Genomic DNA, 23,708 nt, shown 5'->3' with positions numbered 1-23,708 from the left:
AGGTTGAATGGTACAAAAAAAAAAAAAAACAAGTTGAGTAAAATAATAGCAGAAAAAGGTAGAGTGCCTACATATTGTGTTATGTTTTTTCTTTTTCAGGAACACTTCCAAGAGAGGTACTGTTTGGGTGCGCTCCTGAAGCAGGTCTCTATTTACCACAGCAATTGCAAGCTACACACTCAGATCTCACTAGCTGTGCTGCAACGCTTTAAAAGCAATTGACAAAAATGCATAACATTGTGTGTTTTCATCCCTACCAGATCCAAATGAGGATACTAAAAGTCATAAAGTAAGGCTTGGTGATTGGGTAGTTATTAGGAGACATGTCAGAAGGAGTCTCGAATCTCGGTTTAACAGGCTACTAAGAGTGCAATTGGTTACACCAACATCCCTCAAAGTAGAAGGGAAAGATACATGGATTCACACCATTGCAAATGATTTTCTTTCAATTTTTGATATGTACAGAAATGTTGGGGACAATAAAGGGACAGACAACCCAAGGCTTAATGCGCAGTTAAAGTTTAAATACCAGGTAGCCAGGAAGTCAGGATACTCAGGGTGCTAGATACGTTCACAATTACACCAAGAGTCCCAGACTATACCTGTACTAGAAAACCCACTTGAATTAGAGGATCTAAATCAGACAGAGTTTTCAAAATCCTATAGAAACATTGCCAGTGCATGAAAGAACATGTTAGTTCCCCTGAAAGTGGCAGGTCTAACCAAGAATCCTACAGTGTGTATAGCGTTGTATGGAAATAAAACTGATGAAGGGAGGGTGGACTGTTCACAAGCACTGATAAACATATCCTGCCCACAGCTGACTGTGAACAGCCCGCATGCATTACATAAAATATAAGCCATATTGAATGACAATATGGACATTTCTCACCTAGGAGAAGCCCTCAGGTTTCTGTTGTTTAGATAGCAACTGGGGTATTATGCAGAAAAGTTATTAATACCCATTTTCCCCCCTGGGTGGTCACATTTGGGGTTGGGAATCTATTATGTCTGTGGCAATAAGGCCCATAGTTGACTTTCTCAGTGTGCCACAGGAACATGTACCATAGCCTCTTTGATTCCAATGGTGTCCGCCCATCCTAATGAACACATCCTTTGGAGGACTTGCTTTGTCCTAAATATCTCCTAAAAAAGTGGGTGGTATTCATATTGATGTTAATGATACTTATGATCTCTAGTTACCTGTTGAATTAAAATAATTATGAGTTTGGTTGATAAGGTTACCAAGGCCAAGGAGACAACCTATTTCAACTCTATACGAAGTAATTGATGATGCTGAGTATGCTGTAATGAGACATCTGTCACCTCAACCCCCCATTTATGAAGAAACAATTTCCGCCTCAGAACCTTAGCAAGACTCGGACACCCCCCACTGAGGGTTGCCCTCTGGGCCAGTATCCCAAGCATAAGGGGCTGCTCCCTTGGAAGGATCTGATGAGTGGATAGGTAGTTAGGGTGATCAGTAAATTCTCAAGAGGGGGAAAATGAGGTGGCAAAGATGGCTGCTTGTACAAAATGGCTTCAAAGTATTAATCTGTTGTCTCTTTCTTTTGATTTCTTTTATGTTTCATGCAACTTTGCAAAAGCTAAAAATTTATCTGATGGGCTGAAATATTCTGCAACAATGAAGATTCCCTATCTCTCAGAATAAGGAACCCTGTCTGGATATCTTGACCAAGGGACATATATATCTTCTACAAAAATCCCTTGAAAAGTCCCTGATGAAAACTGCAGATGCCGCAATATAGATTTTTAACACTAAACTTGCTAAAACGTTTTGCTAACTCCGGATTGGTCAACTAATATCTTAATACAACTTACTTTTCATACGTCATATGGTATATTTAATCTCAAACGCGGAATAATAAAATTCAGATCACTTTGATTTAACCACTGAGTCTTGTCTGATCTCTGTAGCTACATATCTCGGATTTGGTATCACTGACTAACAGGTATCAGGTATTTGTACCTGACAGGAAAAGATTCCACAACACACCCCCTCTACATTTCAGGGTCCTCTCACTAGGCACCCCCTCTACGCTTCAGGGCCCACACACTGGCACCCCCTTTGTTCTTCAGGGTCAACAATGGCACCCTCTTTACACTTGCCTTGCTCATGCACCGGCGAGCTAGCTCCTGGATCCCTATGACCTTCACCAGAGTGGTCCCCTCTCTCTAGGCAGACCCCCAGGGGCAGTTTGCAGTACTTATGAACTGGAAATGCTTTCCTGAAACTGGACCCCTCTCAGCTCCGCTGGTCCTCTGTCCCCTCTCACTAGGCAAGCCGCCAGGGACACCCGATTCCTCTGTCAAGAGGAGAGAAAGCCTCACTCTCCCTCCTGGGACTCTGCTTCCGGCCAAAGACGCTGCTCCCCTCAAACTTATACCCACTCCCAAAATGCTGTGCGGCAGAATCTGCCTTTCTGGGGTAGATGCAGGCCTGAGTGTGCCATTGGCTGGGTTTCCTCCACTGCCCAATGAGATCCCACTTATGGAGCACAGTGGGGAGACTCCCTAATCTCAACAGCCACACCTGGGAGACATTACAGCCCAGCTGAAAATCATGGCCCTGCTTATAAGCAGACAAGGCCCACTATACTTTTGCTAGCAGCTACCTTGTAGGGTGCTACATATATATATATATATATATATATATATATATATATATATATATATATATATATAAGTATATCCTTCATGTGAAGCAAATGTGCACTACCTGTTCATCACCCAAAGCTGCGAAAAGTCAATAATAATAATATATGATGTTGTGCAAGGACTTCTACCATGTAGTCCCAGTCCACTCTATTAAACGCCTTATCTGTGTCCATATATAAGAGGAACCCTGTATCCTCCATGAACATATGGTCTATTACCCAGATAGCAAACAATTTAGCTTCAAGCTACAAGTTTGAAAATTACTTGCTAATCTATTGCTAGACTTGCCAGGCTTCACAAGTTTGTTGCCCAATTGCAGCAAGTCTGCATTGCATGACTCCAGATCAACTTTCTTTGCAAACAGTCTGCAAGTGACTTGCAGAACTCTTGCAGTAGACTCACCACTGCAACTTTGCTCTTGCTAGAGACTTGCCTCTCAAATTCGCTACAAATCGTAAAAGTGTAAACTAGAACTTGTGTTTCAAATGCTCTGCAAGTGTACAACTTGCCAGTGAAAATGTGCAGCAAGTTAACAAGACTTAAAATGTAACACTGCCACAAATTTGTGGCAAGTTATTCTTGCTATCTGGGTAAGCATGGGCAAGGATTGCATATATTCTTCATAGCACACTGGGTCAATCTTCTGGCTGCTGGGAAAAATTCAGGTTAAGGCACATCGCTGGAGCTGGTGGCATTGCCATGTCTTATCTGATTCAGGTTAAGGCACACCACTGGAGCTGGTGGCATTGCCATGTCTTATCTGATGGTGACAACACAGTCACATGTACCTCCGCCTTGCTGGAAAAAAAGGAAAAAATAGATCAAATTTACCATTAAAAAATGTGGCCCTTACATTCTGTTAAAAAAAAAAAAAAACAATCAGGATAGTAGAAACATTTTAAAAATTACCCATTTTTTTTTTTTTTTTTTTTACCTTGTGATTCTGCCATTTATTTTCCGCATTTTCAAAGATGACAATACTCATCCTTCAGAAAAAAGGAAAAAAATAGGACATTAGAACCCCATCCTTCTTTTATTGTCCATATCATAGATGGGTGGGGCTCTGTAGTCCTCATAATAGCAGAGAACAATTTTGCTGATATGAATCAGTACAGACAGAGAGCTAAGGAAGCTATGAGCTCACAAGATATCTGGAAGGATCAACAGGGAATTTTTGCAGTTATTAAAACAGATATAACAAAACACTGTTGGGTGGGTATTTGACAAAACAAAAGGGAAAAAAAAGAGATGCTCATTGTTAGGTTTTAAATACACTTAAAGCATACAAAATGGTTGTAAAAGTACTCTTTTCTGTAAATCATTTCATTTTAAAGCAGAACTCCACCCAAAAGGAGAAGCTGCGCTTGTCTACCTCCTTCCCCACTCCGCTGCCACCTTTGGCACCTTTTGGGGGAGGGTTGAGCCTGTCACAGCAAACTGAGCTGGAAGTTTGGTCCCCTCCCCCTTCCCTGCAGCCTCCTGGGACACATCACAGGTCCCAGAAGACTGTGGCCCATTCACAAAGCGCACGCGCAGTAAGAAGCCGGCTGTGAAGCCACAAGACTTCACTGCTGGTTTCTCATAGTTAAGATTGCAGCGCCAGTGCCTGATACCTGAAGAATCAGCTTGGGTGAGGACACCGACTGGATGCCTAGACAGGTAAGTGCCCTAATATTAAGTCAGCAGCTACAGTATTTGTAGATGCTGACTTTTAATTTTTTTTGGGGGGTAGCCTGGAGCAAATATTTAAGTATACAATAAAACTGACTATTCATGTGTCTGTTATTAAATTATGTAGCACCAAATAAAAGAAAACTTTTGCCAACATAAGCATGGCAACCCATCCAAAATCGAATGGAAAATAAGCAGAATTCAAGTACATACGTTATAACAATTGTAACAGGAAGTCAGCTAAATCTGGGAATGTAGTCACAGGAAGGAGATACATTTCCACCTGATTTAGAAAGTCCATTAATTAATTTAGGGTGTTGGCTACAGAGCTAGCCAGCAGGAAGTTGAAAGGCCTTCACCTGTTCAGAATGAGGGAGTTAAGGCTCTATAATTTGTTCAGAGAAATTCCTATTGTTTGCTGCCTCCAGAAGCTGTGTCCTGAAGCCATGTGGGCTGGGAGCAGGAGGACAGTCAGCGTGTGCCTCCCGACAGGATGTGTGGGCCTGGGAGAAGACCCCCCGGAGTGATGTGTGCCCGGGACGGTAACCAAGGGTGAATACGTCTCAAAGGTGAGAAGACGAACTGTTGATGTGAAAGAAACAAAGGACTGTGTTGCCCTGTGAAGCTATTATAAAAGGACTATTGAGTGTCCGCTGTAGGACAAGGAAGTCTGTCTCCAACCTACCGTCGGGCAGACTTCCTTGTCCTACAGCGGACACTCAATAGTCCTTTTATAATAGCTTCACAGGGCAACACAGTCCTTTGTTTCTTTCACATCAACAGTTCGTCTTCTCACCTTTGAGACGTATTCACCCTTGGTTACCGTCCCGGGCACACATCACTCCGGGGGGTCTTCTCCCAGGCCCACACATCCTGTCGGGAGGCACACGCTGACTGTCCTCCTGCTCCCAGCCCACATGGCTTCAGGACACAGCTTCTGGAGGCAGCAAACAATAGGAATTTCTCTGAACAAATTATAGAGCCTTAACTCCCTCATTCTGAACAGGTGAAGGCCTTTCAACTTCCTGCTGGCTAGCTCTGTAGCCAACACCCTAAATTAATTAATGGACTTTCTAAATCAGGTGGAAATGTATCTCCTTCCTGTGACTACATTCCCAGATTTAGCTGACTTCCTGTTACATACCCCCCCCTCTTGTTTCAACCCTAGGGTTGGGACACAGATTTCCAGGCACGCATGTGTCAAGCACTGCTGACTCACTGATAAGCCTCCTATTATCCTCAAGCTTCCGGATGAAACTGTTTTGTCATCTTCATTGACGGATTTCTCATAAATGCCACACAGTTTGTCTCTCATCTCATATACACATTCTTCAACTGCATTTTTGGCATCATTTCGCTCCTTCTCGTTTCTGTCATCTTCATTGACAGCTTTCTCATAAATGTCAGACAGCTTGTCCCTCATAACCGTCTGTCCAATCCACCATGGAGGACCGTGATCCATAGGCAACTCAATTGGGCTAGTCTTAATGTCTTCAACATTCTTAAGACGCCTCTCTCTGCAATCCATAAATGTTTTCCACAAAACTTTGAGAACCTTTGCTTCACTAAGCTTTGTTCCAAGTAGGGACTCTTGACATCCCTCTGTGACTTGAGTTGCCTCTCCATACATCTGTACACAATCATTGACTTTTTGTTGTAAAAGGGAATGATCTTCCTTCTTGAGCTTTGCTTGCTCTAAGATGCTGTGCAGAGGATTTTCCAATTGAGACAACAGGCTGTCACACATTTCTTCAAAGTGACCCCTGTTCCTTTTCCCAGAGATATCAATATCATTCACCAAACATTTCATATTCATAGGCAGATCTGAAGCATTTGCACTCATCAACTTCTTAAACTTTTCGCCCTCCTGAGCGAGTCGCAGTAAAGGCCTACTATTTGATTTGATATTCAGTTTATATTTCTTGCCAAACTCTTCACAGAAGAAGCCAACCAGAACATCATCAACTTTCCTTCCACCAACATAGGGGTCAAAGGCAACAACACAGTTGAACCCAGCGATCTGGGTGGTATCCATTATAGACCTCCTCTCTGCATCAGTGAAGAAGCATGGAACTGCAACACATTCTTTTACAGGTTTCTTCAATGCACTTTCTGCTGAACTATTTGACCGCTCAAGGTCACCTAGTTCTTTTTCTCTATCTGAATTCCACATGGAATGCATCTCAAGATCACGATCAAACTTCTGCCACCCGTCTTTCACCAGTTCCATTTTGGAAACACTCCCTGAAAGGCACTTATTCATTTGCTTCACGTTTTCACCAACAGCCTTAGTTTTCTCCACTAGGTTTTCAGCCTGAACTGAGAAATCACCACATTTCTTACTCAGCTCCTTTGTTTGCTGAAGTTCTAATGATACATTTTCCAATGCTTGAAGTTTTTGAAGGAACGGTTTATTCCAAAGGGGTGATTCAAGCCACATGTCGTCACATTTCTGAGGCTCACTCAGGACAGACCCCAAAACACTGATCCTTTTAAAAACTGCATCAGGCACACTATCCCCTCTTTGGGACAGATCCTCTGTTGCCTGGAATTCCTCTTCCAGTTCCTGCAACGGAATCTTCATCTCTTCTACTTGCTGTTCTAAGGCTCGCTTAGACTTTTCTAGCTCCTGAACGCTTTTCACAACATCATCCTTGGAGCTGACCAATTCTTCCATTTCTGTACGCAGCTGTTTAACACTTTCTAGTTCAGCCTTACACTCTAGAGCTTCCTCCAAAGAGCGAGCCAAGAACAGGGCTTTGCTCTCGTTATCACGCACCTCCGTTTCTGCACGTGCGCGTTCTTCTGCATATTTTGCAGACACAGTCTTCTCTTCACCAAGCATCTGATCAAACTTCTTTTTCACATCTTCAACACACTGTAATGAACCAACGCTTTCTTCCATGCGTTTTTTCATATCCGCTATCTGAGCTTGCAATGTTGCGACTTGCTCTGATAGGTTTTTCTTTGCTTCCGCCTCCTCTTTTAATTGTTCCAGGAAGCCATTTTTCTCATCTTCCATTTGTTTGAGCTTTGTGCTAAAACTCAGCCTTTGACACCTCTCTTCCTGTAAGAGTTCCTGCGTGTCTTGCAGCTGCGATTCCAAGATAGAAAAATCTTCCGCAATTTCTCTAGATTTGCTGTCTGCTTGAGAAAGCTGATTTGTAACATTGTCCAACTCAACCTGCAGTCGGTTTGCCTTCTCTGACAGCTTAGCACACAATCGGTCACCTTCTGACACCTTGACTTGCGATTCCAGAAGCTGTGCCTCTACTTTTTCCCTCTTATGTTCAGAATCTCCTTTTCCCTGCATAAGAGCTTTCACCTCACTGGCTAGCATCTGGGAATAAGAATGTAATTCTGCCACACAGGCTTCTTTCTCCTTTAACTGCTGCTGGACACGTTGGGCTTCATCTTTCCAACTTTCACAGTCCGCACGCCATTCATCTACCACATTGCTCAAAGTAGTGAGCTCATACACAGTACTCAGTAATTTAGCCTCTCTTTCACTTTTCTCTTTGTCGCTGAGAGATAATGTCTTTTCAGAGCGACATTCTGTTCCTGCGACTCCTGCAGGTCTATTTTTGTAGCTCCCAAAGACTGAAGACTTTTTTCCAGCTGATTACGCAACTCCAACATATCAGCCATACTTTGCTTCTGCAAAGTCTGAATTTCACTTTCCTTTTCCATGAGGATGGTATCTTTCTCCATTATAGTCTCTCTGCGTTTTTGCAACTCGACCAAAAGAAGAGCAGTGGATTCTTCCCACTGTAACACATGAGACTTGAGTAGTTCATTCATTTCCTGCAAGTTTCTATGCTCCATTTTAAGCAATTCCAAGGCTTGTTCCTTTTCTTCCATTTTCCGTTGCAAGGCATCCAACTCAGCCCTGCACACATACTCGGTTTCCTCCAAACCGATGGCCTCCATTGGCTGCTGGCGTCTCTGTTTCCAGCCTGCCATGCTCTCTTGATGAGCCTTTTGTTGAGCTGCAAAGCTCCGCTGAAAATCCGCATTTGCCTGCTGTTGAGCTGCATTTGCCTGCTGTTGAGCTGTATTTGATATAATCAGTTGTTTCAACATCTCCTCCATTTTGAGCTTACTTTTCATCTGAGCACACTGCGTCTCCATAGCAGTTTCATCAGTGTTGCTAGGGACAACAACCTTCCTCTTTAGTAGACTCTCTTTAGGCATGGATGGGGCTGGTTCAGACGGTAACATCCCCTCCATCCATAGAATCCGGTCTCTCATTTCATCTATCTTTGCATTTTTCAGGCGTTTGGACCGCCCCATCTTCAATAACTCCACAAACAAATTTTTCACAGTCCAGCAAACAATTTTCAGACCACTGTCTCTTCAACACATGTAGTTTTTCTCTCTCTTGCAGGATCTCTTTTCCTGCGCACACAGTTTGTGCAGTCACTTGCACCAGACACAACAAAGTTCATCAAAAAATTTTGAGACCCCTGTCTCTTTAAAACATTTTTTTTTTTTTTTTTTCTGTCAGGATCTTCTCTCCTGCACACATAGATTGTGCAATCTCATGCACCAGACAAAGTTCATCAAACATTTGCACTTCCTTGCAGGGATCTTGCTGCTTCTGCCTGCATCCTCCACCATATGTGAGGGATTAGCTCGGTGGCGGGTGTGGATGACCCCTTGGGGGGTGCGTTTTCCCAGAGAGGTAGCCGACAAGTGCTTGCAAACAAACAGTGTGGTTTATTAAATGGTGTTTTCTTCACCAGGCTGTATGCAGCAAAACATCCAAAATAAAATAAAACAGAAAATAAATCCTTGCCTCTGTGGGCGGCTACCTTCTCACAACTGGAACCTGCCTAAGTGTCTGTCTCCAACCTACCGTCGGGCAGACTTCCTTGTCCTACAGCGGACACTCAATAGTCCTTTTATAATAGCTTCACAGGGCAACACAGTCCTTTGTTTCTTTCACATCAACAGTTCGTCTTCTCACCTTTGAGACGTATTCACCCTTGGTTACCGTCCCGGGCACACATCACTCCGGGGGGTCTTCTCCCAGGCCCACACATCCTGTCGGGAGGCACACGCTGACTGTCCTCCTGCTCCCAGCCCACATGGCTTCAGGACACAGCTTCTGGAGGCAGCAAACAATAGGAATTTCTCTGAACAAATTATAGAGCCTTAACTCCCTCATTCTGAACAGGTGAAGGCCTTTCAACTTCCTGCTGGCTAGCTCTGTAGCCAACACCCTAAATTAATTAATGGACTTTCTAAATCAGGTGGAAATGTATCTCCTTCCTGTGACTACATTCCCAGATTTAGCTGACTTCCTGTTACACAATGACAAGGGTTTGGATAATATTTGCAGGAATAGTTCATGGAGAGAGTCCCCCTGGGAGCCTCATTTGATGATATTAGCAGTATTAGCATTTCCAATATTTTTCAGTGTTTGGATCCATGTAAAAACATCTCTCTGTGTCCAGATGTTTGACACATTCTGTCCAGGGAACTTATGATTAGCTCCCAGCGGAGTGGTCAAGTGATGTTTACATCTAGATCAAGGACTATGCCTGGGTGAATGAAACGCATTAAGCCCGTGCCAAGCTGTCAGTCAGGCACTCACTGCCATTGCTTTGGGCTCTAAATCGTTAGTATTATTTCTGGCCACAGTTTTAATAGTATTAACACATTGACCAAGAAAACCAGTAGAATAAGTTCTTCTGAAAAATACTGGAGGAAATATTAAAGCAGATGATAATAATGTGTAGCTCACAGCAATTGTATGCAGCCAGTGGCTAAAATCACATAAGGCCACCAAAAGGCCTATCTGTGTCTATCCCAAACAGAAGCAATGTTTCTGTAATAGAGTCATAGCTTCTTCTCCTTTACTGAATCATATTATATTTGCAACAAAACGACCTTATAATATACAACAGCAAGACTGCGCATGTAAAAAGTTGTCATCATGCAAGATATTTAAAGTGGACCTTCGCTTTCCCCACATACTTTTCGTCATTCCACTCCTACTCTATCACAACCGGATATAAATGTTTCCCTTTTTTAGAGTAACACATCCCCATACTTGCTGGATTTCTTGCCTAGGTGAGAATGACATATTCAGCTGCCTGCAGTCTCCTTGGATGCTTATGTTATGTATCTCAGGAGGCTTGGGGGTTCTACACAGCACATGCTTTGTATCATTTAAAGGGGAGTTCTTGTCATTTTTGTGTTTATTAACCACTTAAGCCCCGGAGGATTTGGCTGCTAAAAGACCAGGGGGTTTTTTGCGATTTTTTACTGCGTGACTTTAACGGACAATTGCGCGGTCGTGCGACGTTGTACCTAAACAAATTTGATGTCCTTTTTTTCCCACAAACAGAGCTTTCTTTTGGTGGTATTTGATCACCTGTGCGATTTTTTGATCATGCGCTATAAACAAAAAAAGAGCGTCAATTTTGCAAAAATAACAATATTTTTCACATTTTTTTATATGAAATTCCCCCCAAAAAAATGTAAAAATCTAAATTTTTTAACATTTTCGGCCAATTTGCTTTATGCTACATATGTTTGGTAAAAAAAAATCGCAAAAAGCGTATTTTGATTGGTTTGCGCAAAAGTTATCGCGTTTACTAACAAAGGGAAAGATTTTTGTCATTTTTGGCGGTTTTTTTTTTAACGCGTAATGGCGGCGATCTGCGATTTTTTTTTCGGTACTGCGACATTGCCGCGGACAGATCGGACCCTTGACTGACATTTTTGACACTTTTGGGGTTACCAGTGACATTACTGCAGTAATCAGTGCTATACATATGCACTGTTACTGCAAAAATGACACTGGCAGGGAAGGGGTTAACTTTATTGGAGAGAGAGGGGTTAAGATTCTAACTGTATAGGGACATGGCTATTGGTGTAAAAACAAAGATCAACGGTCCTACATAGTAGAACTGTCTGATCTTCATTTTTACACCAGGGAGAATGACGGGCGGCTTGTTTACATAAGCCGCTCCGCCTTTCTCCCTTCACAGGAGCGATCGTAGTGTGACCGGCGGACATCGAGTCCGCCGGTCACACGCACTGACTTGTCTGTGAACGAGCCGCGGCGGGCGCGAGCCTCGGCGGGCGCGCGCCCGCCCGCAATTGGCTCTCAAGTCAGTGACAGGCGAGTGACGTATCCATACGTCACTCTGCCTGGCCGGGGCTGACCGCCGCAGTATATAGTCGTGCGGCGGTCGGCAACCGGTTAACAGTCAGTAGCTACAAAAAGTGAATCACCTGTCCCAGGATCCAGTGATGTGGCCGCCCGAACAATCGATTCTCTCCTTTTCCTCTCCTCTCCCGCTATGACAGCTTGCGTCTTCACAGCTGGGTGCACACTGTGCATGCGCGAGTCCTGCTGCGTTTCCTCAATGGTCGGGCAATCTTCTGGGACCTGTGTTGTGTCCCAGAAGATTGCAGGGAGGGAGGGGGAGAGGAGAACTGCTGCTCGAGTTGCCTAGGTGGTCCAAGCAGAAGTTGGAGCATGTCAAAACTAGGTACCCGCTCCCCCTCATAAAAAAATTACAGGAGGGGTGGGTAGTGCTTAAAGCCAAACTTCCCCTTTTGAGTGAAGCTCCGCTTTAAATGCCAGCTCCTGGTCTTTGCAGACGGCCCCATGGTGTTATGCCACGGCACATGTGCAGCATCAGGAGACCAACTGCAAGAATCCAGAAGAGATAGACGACTTCCCATGATATCAGAGAAGCATAGGCGGCTCTCTAATTAGGCAAATTAGGCGGTCGCCTAAGGCCTCGCACCTACAGGGGCCTCGCAGCCAGTGGCGGAGCGACAACATTTAGAAGGGCGTAGTCAGGGAAATCTCCCAAATAAAAGATTGTTTTAAATCCTCGGATATAAAAGTTGCAGCAGTGTGCTGCAGTCCCTTCACTGCGGCTGCCAGGTGTCTGTTGTCTGCTGACACTTACCCTGCCTTCTATGCCTGGGGATTGGCCATCTCATCATGTAATCCTAAGATGTGGAAGAATTGGTGGGCGTGTACCTGCATCAGTAGGAAGTGACTGCCCGGTCAGCTCACTCTGCTATCATCGGTTGTTGCTCTGGGAGGAGAGCTCTGCCCTGGCCCAGGAACATACAGGTAACCAGGCCCTGACTTGTCACTCTGCAGGCTGGTCATAGATTTGTGTCTACTAAGCAAAGGGGGTGAGTAGCCCCAGGGAAGTTGGAAAAGTCTTCGAATGGTTAGTGGAGGAGGAGGAGAAGAAGGCCCTGGGTGGCTGGGGGAGGAGATGGTGGCTGGAAGAGAAGGAGAGGGTCCGTGGGTGGCTAGGAGAAAAGGAGAGGGTCCCTGGGTGGCTAGGGGAAAAGGAGAGGGCCCCTGGGTGGCTAGGGGAAAAGGAGAAGTCCCCTGGGTGGCTAGGGAAAAGGAGAGGGCCCCTGGGTGGTGAGGGAAAAAGAAGAGGGCCCCTGGGTGGCTAGCAGAAAAGGAGAGGGCCCCTGGGTGGCTAGGGGAAGAGGAAAGGGCCCCTGGGTGGCTAGGGGAAGAGGAAAGGGCCCCTGGGTGGCTAGGGGAAGAGGAAAGGGCCCCTGGGTGGCTGAAGGAGAAGAAGAGGACACCTGGGCGGCTGAGGGAGAAGGAGAGGGCCCCTGGGTGGCTGAGGGAGGAGGAGAGGGCCCCTGGGTGACTGAAGGAGAAGGAGAGGGCACCTGGGTGGCTGAAGGAGAAGGAGAGGGCCCCTGGGTGGCTGAGGGAGGAGGAGAGGGTCACTGGGTAGCTGAGGGAGGAGGAGAGGGCCCCTGGGTGGCTGGGGTAGAAGGAGAGGGCCCCTGGGTGGCTGGAGGAGAAGAAGGAGAGAGCCCCTGGGTGGCTGGGGGAGAGGGCCCCTGGGTGGCTGGGGGAGAGGGCCCCTGGGTGGCTGGGGGTTGAGGAGAAGGGCCCCTGGGTGGCTGGGGGAGAAGGACAAGGGCCCCTGGGTGGCTGGGAGAGAAGGAGAAGGGCCCCTGGGTGGCTGGGGGAGAAGAATAAGGGCCCCTTGGTGGCTGGGGGAGAAGGAAAAGGGCCCCTGGGTGGCTGGGGGAGAAGTAGAGGGCCCCTGGGTGGCTGTAGGAGAAGGAGAGGGCCCCTGGGTGGCTGAGGGAGAAGGAGATGGCCCCTGGGTGGCTAGGGGAGAAGGAGATGATGCCTGGGTGGCTGGGGGAAGAGGAGAGGCCCCCGTGATGCCAGAGTCAGTTGCCAGGGAAGAGAGTGGCGCTGAGCCAGTCCTGCATATCTGAAATCAAAGCCAAACATGGTGGAGCTGGAGGCCTTTGCCCTACACAATGACAGCACCCGAGGTGGAAGGTGATTATTGGTAGTTTTAGTTGGAGTTGTCCTTTAGATGTTTAACTCTGTTGTTTTCCCCCCCCAGCTGTGAGGGACTGAGGAATGACAGCCCACTATGCTGGGACTTATAGTGCCCTAGAATGTGGAGGACTGAGCAATTCTCAGTCCCTCACAGAGGGCACTACAAGTTCCAGAATAGCAGGCTGCCATGCCTTAGTCCCCACAGAGGGCACTACAAGTCTTAGCATAGCAGGCAGTAGTTCCTCTGTCCCCTACAGAGAGCAGTACAAGTCCAAGCATAGCAGGCTTCCATTCCTCAGGGAGGAATGGCAGTGCACTATACTGGAATTTACAGTGCCCTCTGTGGGGACTCAGGTATGGCAGCCTTCTGCTGTGGGACTTGTCATGCCCTAGATGGTGGCGGACTGAGGATAAGAAGTGTAAGGGGGTCTCTGGAAACTCTGATGCAAGGGGGAGCTTTGGTGACCACAGAGTTCCCTTTTACACCAGAGTCTCCAGCATTCCCCCTTAAATCGGGGGTTCCCAGAACTCCCCTTACTTCAGAGTCCCCAACATTCCCCCTAAATAAGGGTTCCCAGAACTCCTCTTACATCAGAGTCTTCAGAGTTCCCTCTTACAGTGTAAGGGGGAAACTCTGGAGACTCTGATGTAAAGGGGGCTCTGTGAAATTTGATTTAAGAGGGGGACTCTAATGTAAAGAGGAATTCTGTGGACTCTGATGTAAGGAGGAGATGCTGGGGGGACACTGATTTAAAGGAGAACTATTATGTAAGGGGGGGACACTGAACTCTGATGTAAGGAGGGACTCAGTGAACCATGACCTATAGGGAAATGCTGGGGACTGTGATGTAAGAGCAGACATATATATATATACATACATACCCGATGTTTAATGATCTTTGATTAAAGAAGAATTGGTTAGAGAAAATTCTAAAAACTGTGAATTCATAGTACAAAGGTTAAGGCTCTTAATATATGCAATTTATAGTTAATTTTGTTCACTTGAAATATTTTTCCCATTATGGGCGTGAGTGGGGCCTCATGTCCAAGTTTTGCCTTAGGCCTCACAAAGCCTAGAGCCGCCTCTGCAGAGAAGAAGATGGTGGTGCAAGACCAGGTAGGCAGCAGATGATCATCAGATCCCCACATAACACCACTGGATATACTAGCATGTGACTATGCTTTTTTCCGAAACCCAGTGAAAAAAAATGTAAGAGAAGAAAAAAATGTGGGGGAGTGAACTGCTTGCCTTCTGGGTATTCATCCCTGTCCTAAATGTTAGCACCACTCAGTGCACCATCCAGCCCCATCCTGCTGCATCAGCTTTCAGCTACTCACAGAATTTTACTGGTTGTCAGTAATGAATCTGGGCAGTGCACCTGTGCCTTTAACCCGCACCAAAATACCAGGATCTTATGCATCCGGGCTAAACACCTTGTGTGCATGAGGCCTGAAGAGGAACTGACCTCTGGAAACTGTGCTCCAAAAAAGCCAGGCAGAGGGTAAAGAAGTATTTTCCAGCATTGCCTGTGATCTTCAGGCATCTGATTTTATCCCCAAAATTGACTCACCATGTTTTTTTCTGCACTGTGCCTCTGTATTGAGGTGGCCACCCTGATAAAAACCGGGCTTTTCTTCATCATGTCAGAACCTCCAGCAAGGAGAACAATGGGCAGAACAGTAACAATGTAGTTTATTATCACCCCAAATTCCCCGATTTCACAGTCAGAGACAGCAGTACCTTAGATCTTGCACAGCGGATATACACCTATCATACCTCCCAGCTTTTTGAGATGGGAACGAGAGGCATCTATTAGGAAAAGTATGTAAGCAAGGGACACACCCCCTGCCAAACCCCCTTAAAGGAGATTTATTTTTAAAAAATGATCAGTTTGGAAGTCGGCTGTCATCCCATTTGACCAGCTTACATAGTTACATAGTTTGTGAGGTTGAAAAAAGACATCAGTCCATCCAGTTCAACCTATGATGTGTGTGATTGCTGTTAACTGTACATTGTATACCCCTTTATGTTGTAGTCATTAAGGTGCCCATCTAATAGTTTTTTTTAAACTATCAATGCTCCCTGATGATACTACTGCTTGTGGAAGAGAATTTCACATCCTTACTGCTCGGACAGTAAAGAACCCCTTACGTATTTTAAGGTTAAACTATTTTTTCCTCTAGTTTTAGTGAGTGGCCACGTGTCTTATTGTATTCCCTTTCTCTTAAAAGTTTGTTCCTTATGCTAGGGTCATCACTAGTACAGTATTTGTAGATTGATGTCATATCCCCCCTCAATCGTCTCTTCTCCAGAGAGAATAAGTTCAGTGCTTGTAGTCTTTCCTCATAGTTGATGTCCTCCATTCCCCTAATTATTTTTGTTGCCCATCTCTGGACTCTCTCCAGTTCCAGCACATCCTTTCTGAGGACCGGTGCCCAGAACTGGACAGCATACTCCAGATGTGGCCGGACCAGAGTCTTGTAGAGTGGGAGAATAATCTCTTTATTTCTGGAGTGAATCCTCTTTTTTTATACATGCCAGTATTCTGTTGGCTTTGCTTGCAGCGGTTTGGCATTGCATGTCACTGCCAAGACTGTTGTCGACAAGTACCCCCAGGTCCTTTTCCATCTTAGATTCACCCAGAGGTTCCCCCCCTAGTGAGTAGCTTGCTTTCGTGTTTCTGATGCCCAAGTGCATTACTTTACATTTTTCAACATTAAACCTCATCTGCCATGTAGTTGCCCACCCCATTATTTTGTTCAGGTCTGCTTGTAAGGTTTCCACATCCTGCATGGAAGATATTGGCTTGCTTAGTTTAGTATCATCCGCAAATACCAAGATTGTGCTGGATATCCCCTCCTCTAGATCGTTTATGAATAAATTAAACAGGATTGGTCCCAGGACAGAACCTTGGGGGACCCCACTTTCCACACCCACCCAATCCGAGTACTCCCCATTAATCACCACCCTCTGGACTCTCCCCTGGAGCCAGTTTTCAATCCAGGTACTCACCCTATGGTCCATACCTACGTACCTTAGTTTGTACAGTAAGCATTTGTGGGGAACGGTGTCAAATGCCTTTGCAAAGTCCAGATACACCACATCCATGCTTAAGCATAAGCTATCCTGGCTCATGATCAATTAAATACTTTTGGGAGTTCCAAATGACAAAATGAAAGTGTTTGGAAAAGTCTGGGGTCCGTGGATTCGATACTTGACTAATGATCCCCAGACTATACCCGACTAGTATGAATTTGGGTGACGCACGCCAGAACACTGGGTTTTTCCCCTCCCCCCCCCTTCCCCCTCTCTTTCTCGTCTTCAACTTTTCATTTACATTTGAGTATTTGAAATATTTTGCATACGCAATTCCAGTAATAAAAAATAGAACGTCCCTTTCTCCTTCTCTTCTCACCATCTTTTCCATAAATGGGAGGCTAATTCTGAACCCCATCGATCCAAATGATCTTATGCCAATGATTCGCCATATTGAGTCTTAAGCCTCGTACACACGCAACGATTATCGGCCCACCGATCGTCCGACTTTTGTCCAGAGTTGTGTTTTGTTGGTTGGAATGTGCCTAGACTGCACACGAATTTTCTCGGCCAACAAAAATCTACTTCAGAAGTGATGTCATGTGCTGGTTTACTTTCCGTGTGTTTTTTCTTTTCTGAGCATGCCCAGTCTTGCTCATCAGATTTTTGTCTGCCGAAATCTGTACTGACTGACGGAAAATCGGCTGTTGTGTTGACGGCCAACAAAAATTTTATAGCCTGCACACCAGATTTTATTTGGCCGAAAAGTCAGAGTCGGTTGTCGAAAGCATCATACTAACAAGCCGACAATCGGCCGATCGGACGTTGGCCGAAAATTCCTGGCCAATAATCGATGCGTGTGTACGAGGCATTAGTATTAGTAGACTCTTTGTAAGTTATAAAGCTTGACCGATACTGTTAGAGATATTTCTTATTTGAGTAACCACACAAACCTTTTCTATGGTTAAAATATGAGTATTGCATATGGCAGAAATTGTGTATTGCTCAGAATCGTTATTGTTAATGTTCTATCTTTTTTTTTTTGTGTGAAAACCTTCAATTAAAATATTGAAATGGAAAAAAAGAAATATCAGTTAAACCCACAAGCGCTTTTTTTTTTTTTAACCACTACTTTTTCTTTATATTGGCTTTTAAAATTTACAAATGAGGCAATTTAGAAATTGGATGAAAGGTTTAGCACTGGGAAACGCTTTTTTAAAGCTAAAAAGTGTATTTTATATACAACTATTGAGATCAGACCACAATTAGGGACAAATAAGGAGGAAAGAGGGACAGAGGGACTTTGTTCCAAATCAGGGACAGTCCCTCAAAATCAGGGACAGTTGGGAGCTATGACCTATGAGGCTGTAAGTACAGAAGTGCCTAGGCACATTTACAAACCTGGAAGTGCACTGCTGTTTTTTATGAGATATCCAAGGTCAAAGTTACATTTTTCTGGGTACTGCTTAGAAACACATTTCTAGATGTTCCCATCAACATAACAAATCTTTGCTTTTTGAGTTCAGTTCCACTTTAAAACTGTTTTGTTTTTGAGAAATTGTAGGTAAGTTATAAATCGTTGACCAGGAAAATTCTCAGCTGATTTTTTTATGCCCAACCTTGTAAATAAATGTAATTATATGCTGAACATTAGTAATAAAAACAAAATGACATTTTATTTTAAAATGAGCCCAAGCAGCAAGTAAACACACTTATAGTCAATCATTTATTTGATTATTTTGAAAGTGCTAGATTATAGGAGTCTCTTCATGCTCAATGCTGAAACCTTTATTGGGACTTCAAATTACAGCATTTTGTGAATAACAGGATGCTGCTGTTTGAAATACAACATTCTGATTTTGATTTTACTTGAATATAGAAATTATAAAACAAGGACTAAAATATATTCCGCTCAAGATTTGGCGGACTAATATCAAACCATCCTTCAGCTTGACAGCCCTGCAATCTAAAAAGTAGGAAGAAGGAATTACAAAGGAATAAGAAGGAATTAAAGTACTGTATATGTATACATGGGTATCTGCAGAACTTTTTTCAGGGGGGGGCATCATTTTAAGGTCACCGGTGCTCCGCCCCTTTTTGACAATGTCATGAAGGGGAGGGGCTTAGTCATTATCAAATAAAGCGTGTTTTCTAACTGTATGGGGGATGGGCTTGTGAAATGAACACGGAGATCTGTGATCCTATATAGAAGGATCGCAGGCGCTCTGTGTTCATTTCAGAGAGAACAATGGTCTGCTGTGTCTACAGTGGGGAGCGATCGTGGGTGGCCGGCGACACTCAGTGCCGCCAGTTCTGTGGATCGGCACCCCCACTGTCTAGTGGGGGTGGGCGCATGCCCCAGGTGCATAAGGGTCCTTTCACGTGAGCGGTCCGCCTGGCGGATTCTTTTTTGCTCAGCGGGGATCGATCCGCCGATCCCTGCTGAGCAGGCAGATGACAGCTCCGTCTCTGCTTACTTTGCAGAGACGGAACTGTCAGAGCCCCGCTTTCCTCTATGGGAGATTGGATAAAAACGGTCCGCATGTCTATTTTCATCCGATCCCATCCGATCCGATCCTTTTTCACAGACAGGATCAGATAGCAGTGTGTGTCAGCGGTCATGTCTCCACTGACATCCGCTGCTCCATAGGGGTTCGAGGAGTATGCGATCAGGTCCGCCTGAAAAACTGACAGGCGGACCGGATCAGAAAGCTCGTGTGAAAAGGGCCTAAGACACCAATATCCCATTTCCATTCCCTAGGATTAATATCCTTCACTTTAAATCGTCAATCATGCTGTGTGAGTTAGTGGCAGTGCCCCTGGCCCTGACTTATCATGGCTGATGGCTCATGCCATTTGCCATTAGTTCTACATCTTCTTCTTCTGAGTCTGACATTCAGTAGAGAGCCACAATTATTAGATACTTATCTGCATCTTTTTGAGTTTTTTATATAACATTTTTGATGTTATTATATTGAAGCTTTACATGACGTTTTCGTAATTTTATGTCCATATCGAGCACCATAAGAAATATTTAGCTCTTAGATTTTATTTCTTTGTTTTTTTTTTACTTTTTTCTACAGGTATTCCATTGTAGAGGAAACTAAAAGATTGTTTCACTGGAATACTGAGCACTAATATGGCAGCATAAGTGGATGCATTTAATAACTTAAAAAAATATTCCCAGGAGCGTAAGAGCCAAGATTTGTTGGGTTAAAATTGGAAGAAGGATCTCAATGTTTCACTCCTTCATTTTTCAATAGCACGGAAAATGAAAATTGAAAAATGAAAATTAATCATTCAGTCCAGGTTCACACTATTGCGATGCGGGAACACTGCGAATCTACTGCATGTTCCCGCATCGCATTCGCAGCAAAGGCAGTTCACACTGCCTTATGCGATATGCTGGGGGTGTCAATTCAAAGTTAACGACACCTCCAGATCAGATCACATATTGCAGTGCGATCTGACAGTTCGCACATGAATCGGATCGCACTGGTGTGAACCACCATGCGATCCGATTCTGCTGCGGACCAAAAAAGGGTCCTGTGCATGTTCACTGCGATTGTGGTGCGAATTCAGCCATACAATCAGTTTGGCTGAATTTGCACCGCACAGACATCGCATGTGATTTTAGGAGCAGTGCGCTCTGAATCACATGCGATGTCTGTCATCGCAATAATGTGAACCGGCCCTCACTCTCAGTGACAATGATAATCTTTCATGCTACATAACAATGTCGGCTAAATTGCCATCAACCTGCTACTCCAGTTCAGAGAATTCCCAGGAATAATTGGCACATCACTTACTAAAAAGGAGATGACATGCATGCAGCTAATCCCCAATGCAAACAGGAGTAGACTTTTACCTAATCATATTCTGCTTTTCTCTTGTGTACTCCATATAAAAAGCCTGAAAGCAGGAAAATGAATTTGCACATGCTAACACATTGACAAACTCAAGCAAGGACACTGGTAAGGTACACAGCAGCCTGAAAAACAATTAGACACTTAGTTCTAAATCTTCTTCTGACAAATTTTCAGAAGAAGATGTAGAACTAAATGTCTAATTGATTGTTAGTGACAGTGACAATAAGACTTACCATATACTCTTCACTGCTCAGCCAGGTCACGTGTCTGTCAGGTCACTCCGAGTCCCGCTTCCTCTCCAGGGCACGCTGAGGCTCCTCTCCTCCGCGGGCTCCAGCTGCAGGGAATCCCTGGCCCGCCCCCTGCAGCTGTCAGAGGGGCAGCAGAGGACCAAGGACGGAGAGAGGAGGGAGCCAGAGCCGGCAGGGAAATCCAGTTTGTGATATGGCGACGATCAGCGCTGCGCTGCAGGAAAGCAGTATCTGTGGAATCAAGCTGATATTCCAGGGGGGGGGGGGGCACTCGACCCCCTTGCCCCCCCCCCCTTGCGGACGCCCATGCATGTATACCCCATTTAATATTTTATTTGGATAGAATAGGTAAGGGTTACAGCTATTCTATGTTTACTGTTCGCTTTCTGTGTCCAGGTGGGAGTGTTCTCCCTTCACTTCCTGTACCAGAGACACAACAGGAAGTAAGAGGAAATCTCTATGACATACACTGTTGCTCACTTGCTGTCAAAGTTTAATGTGTGAAACAGAAATGGATGACACTACACTGATGATTATTTTACAGTGGCAGTGCTGGCCACATAGAAAAGCACATCAATTGGTGTTAGTGGGTTACCAGTACGAATATATAGGATACTAACAGAGAAAGTAAATGTCCGAATAAACACAAAACTGAGCAAAGATAGCATAAACCAAGTGAAACTAACCGGTATCAAAGAGGAGACACAAAACACGATTGTTCACTTGCTGTTCAAATTTAAAGTGATATTAAAGTTTAATTTTTTTCATTTAAAAATAACAAACATGTTATATTTACTTGCTCTGTGCAGTGGTTTTGATCCTCCCGCTTCGGTGTTCCTGGCCCCTCCCTCCTGCCAAGTGCCCCCACAGCAAGCAGCTTGCTATAGGGGCACCGGAGCCGAGCTACTGCTCTGTGTGTCCATTCAGACACAGAGCCGGGATTCAGCCCCAACCCCTCTCCTCATTGGCTCTCGGACTTTGAGCCAATGGCGCCCGCTGCTGTGTCTCAGTTAATGAGGAGTAGGAGTCCCGGGCAGCCGAGACTCATCACATTACTTGATAGAGAGGAGGCCTCCGGAAAAAACCTTTTCCAGAGAAGAAAAGGTGAGCATTACTATCAGTCCTGTGTCATGCCAACAATAAAGCATCCTGAGACCATTCATGTGTGGGGTTGCTTCTCAGCCAAGAGAGTGGGCTCACTTACAATTTTGCCTAAGAACACAGCCATGAATAAAGAGCGGTACAAAAACATTCTCCGAGAGCAACTTCTCCCTACCATCCAAGAACAGTTTGGTGAGGAACAATGCCTTTTCCAGCATGAGGGAGTACCTTGTCATGAGGCAAAAAAGATTACTAAGTGCCTTGGGGAACAAAACATTAAAAATGTGGGTCCATGGCCAGGAAACTCCCCAGACCTTAATCCCATGGAGAACTTGTGGTCAATCCTCAAGAGGCAAGTGAAAAAGAAAAAAAAAAAAAAAAAAACCCACAATTTTTGAAAAACTCCAAGCAAGAATGGGCATCAGTCACTATGTGGCCCAAAAGTCGATTGACAGCATGCCAGGTCTAATTGCAGAGGTCTTAAAAAAGAAGAGTCAACACTTCAAATATTGACTCTTTGCATAAAATCAATGTAATCACCAATAAAGCCTTAGAGACTCATGAAAAGCTTGTAATTATACTTCAGTATACCATAGTAACATCTGACAAAAAGATTAAAAACCCTGAAGTAGCAGACTTTGTGAAAAAATAATATTTGTGTCATTCTCTAAATTTTTGACCACAGCTGTACATAAGTTGATCTACCACTCGACTTCTGTACAACCAGTCTGACCATACATGGATCGAAATTAGTCGGTCCCTGTTGAACCAGCCAAATTTTCATCAATGTGTGCCTGGCATAAGAAAGCTGTCTCCTGCAGTTGCAAATATGCACCTCTCTGTCATTACGGTCTACTCCTCTCCTCTTTCTCAGCATATATGTCCACTCTGCTCTGCCATTATATTTGCATGATATGTGAGTAATGCAGACATAGGGTTCTAGATGAACACATACCCTGCAGTCGACAATAGTGTTGTCCTGAAGCATTTATTGACCACAATGAGCAGTGAAAATTCTACTTCTACAGTTAAAAAAGGCTTTCTTGGTGGTAAATCCAGGGGGTTTAACATCAGGTTTACACCAGTGTTAAGACTTTTCTGAGTTTACACATCTTATTAAACAGGTACATTCCTATACTAAAACTGTAGTTAACACAGAGGCAACATGATAAAGTGAAAAGATGAGATATTTGGTTCCTATCTTAGTTAACATGGTTTATCAACCACTTGTAAACTGGCCGAAAAATCGTTCGAAAATCTGTCACTTGGTTCGTTTGCCACATTTACTGTGGCAATTTGGCGCTATTGCGCAAAACTACATACCTGTACGTCATTTCCGTCAATAGCCACTAGATGGCGCTATCGCGCCATGATTGGCTAGCGGGGCTGTCAATCCAGGGGTCTGGCGGACCCAAATTCCCCCCCGGCCACCTGTGATCATACTTGGGAGAGGCAGAACGGCGATCTGTCTATGTAAACAAGGCAGCTCGCCATTCTGCAAGGGGACAAGATGGAGATCCTGTGTTCCTTCTAAGCAGGAACCCGTTTCCTGTCTTCCCCCAATCAGTGCAACCCCCCACAGTTAGTAAGCACCCCCTAGGGACACAATTAACCCTTTGATTGCCCCTGATGTTGCCCCCATCCCTGCCAGTTTCTTTAGTGCAGTGACAGTGCTTTTTTTTAGCACTGATCACTGTATTAGTGTCAGTGGTCCCCAAAAAGTGTCAAAAGTGTCAGTTAGATGTCCAACTTGTCCACTGTCGCATTCCTGCTAAAAATCGCTGATC

This window comes from Pelophylax lessonae (genome assembly GCF_965119305.1).
Source record: "Pelophylax lessonae genome assembly, chromosome: 1".
Classification (NCBI taxonomy): Eukaryota; Metazoa; Chordata; class Amphibia; order Anura; family Ranidae; genus Pelophylax; species Pelophylax lessonae.
Note: the sequence above shows the minus strand (reverse complement) of the source record.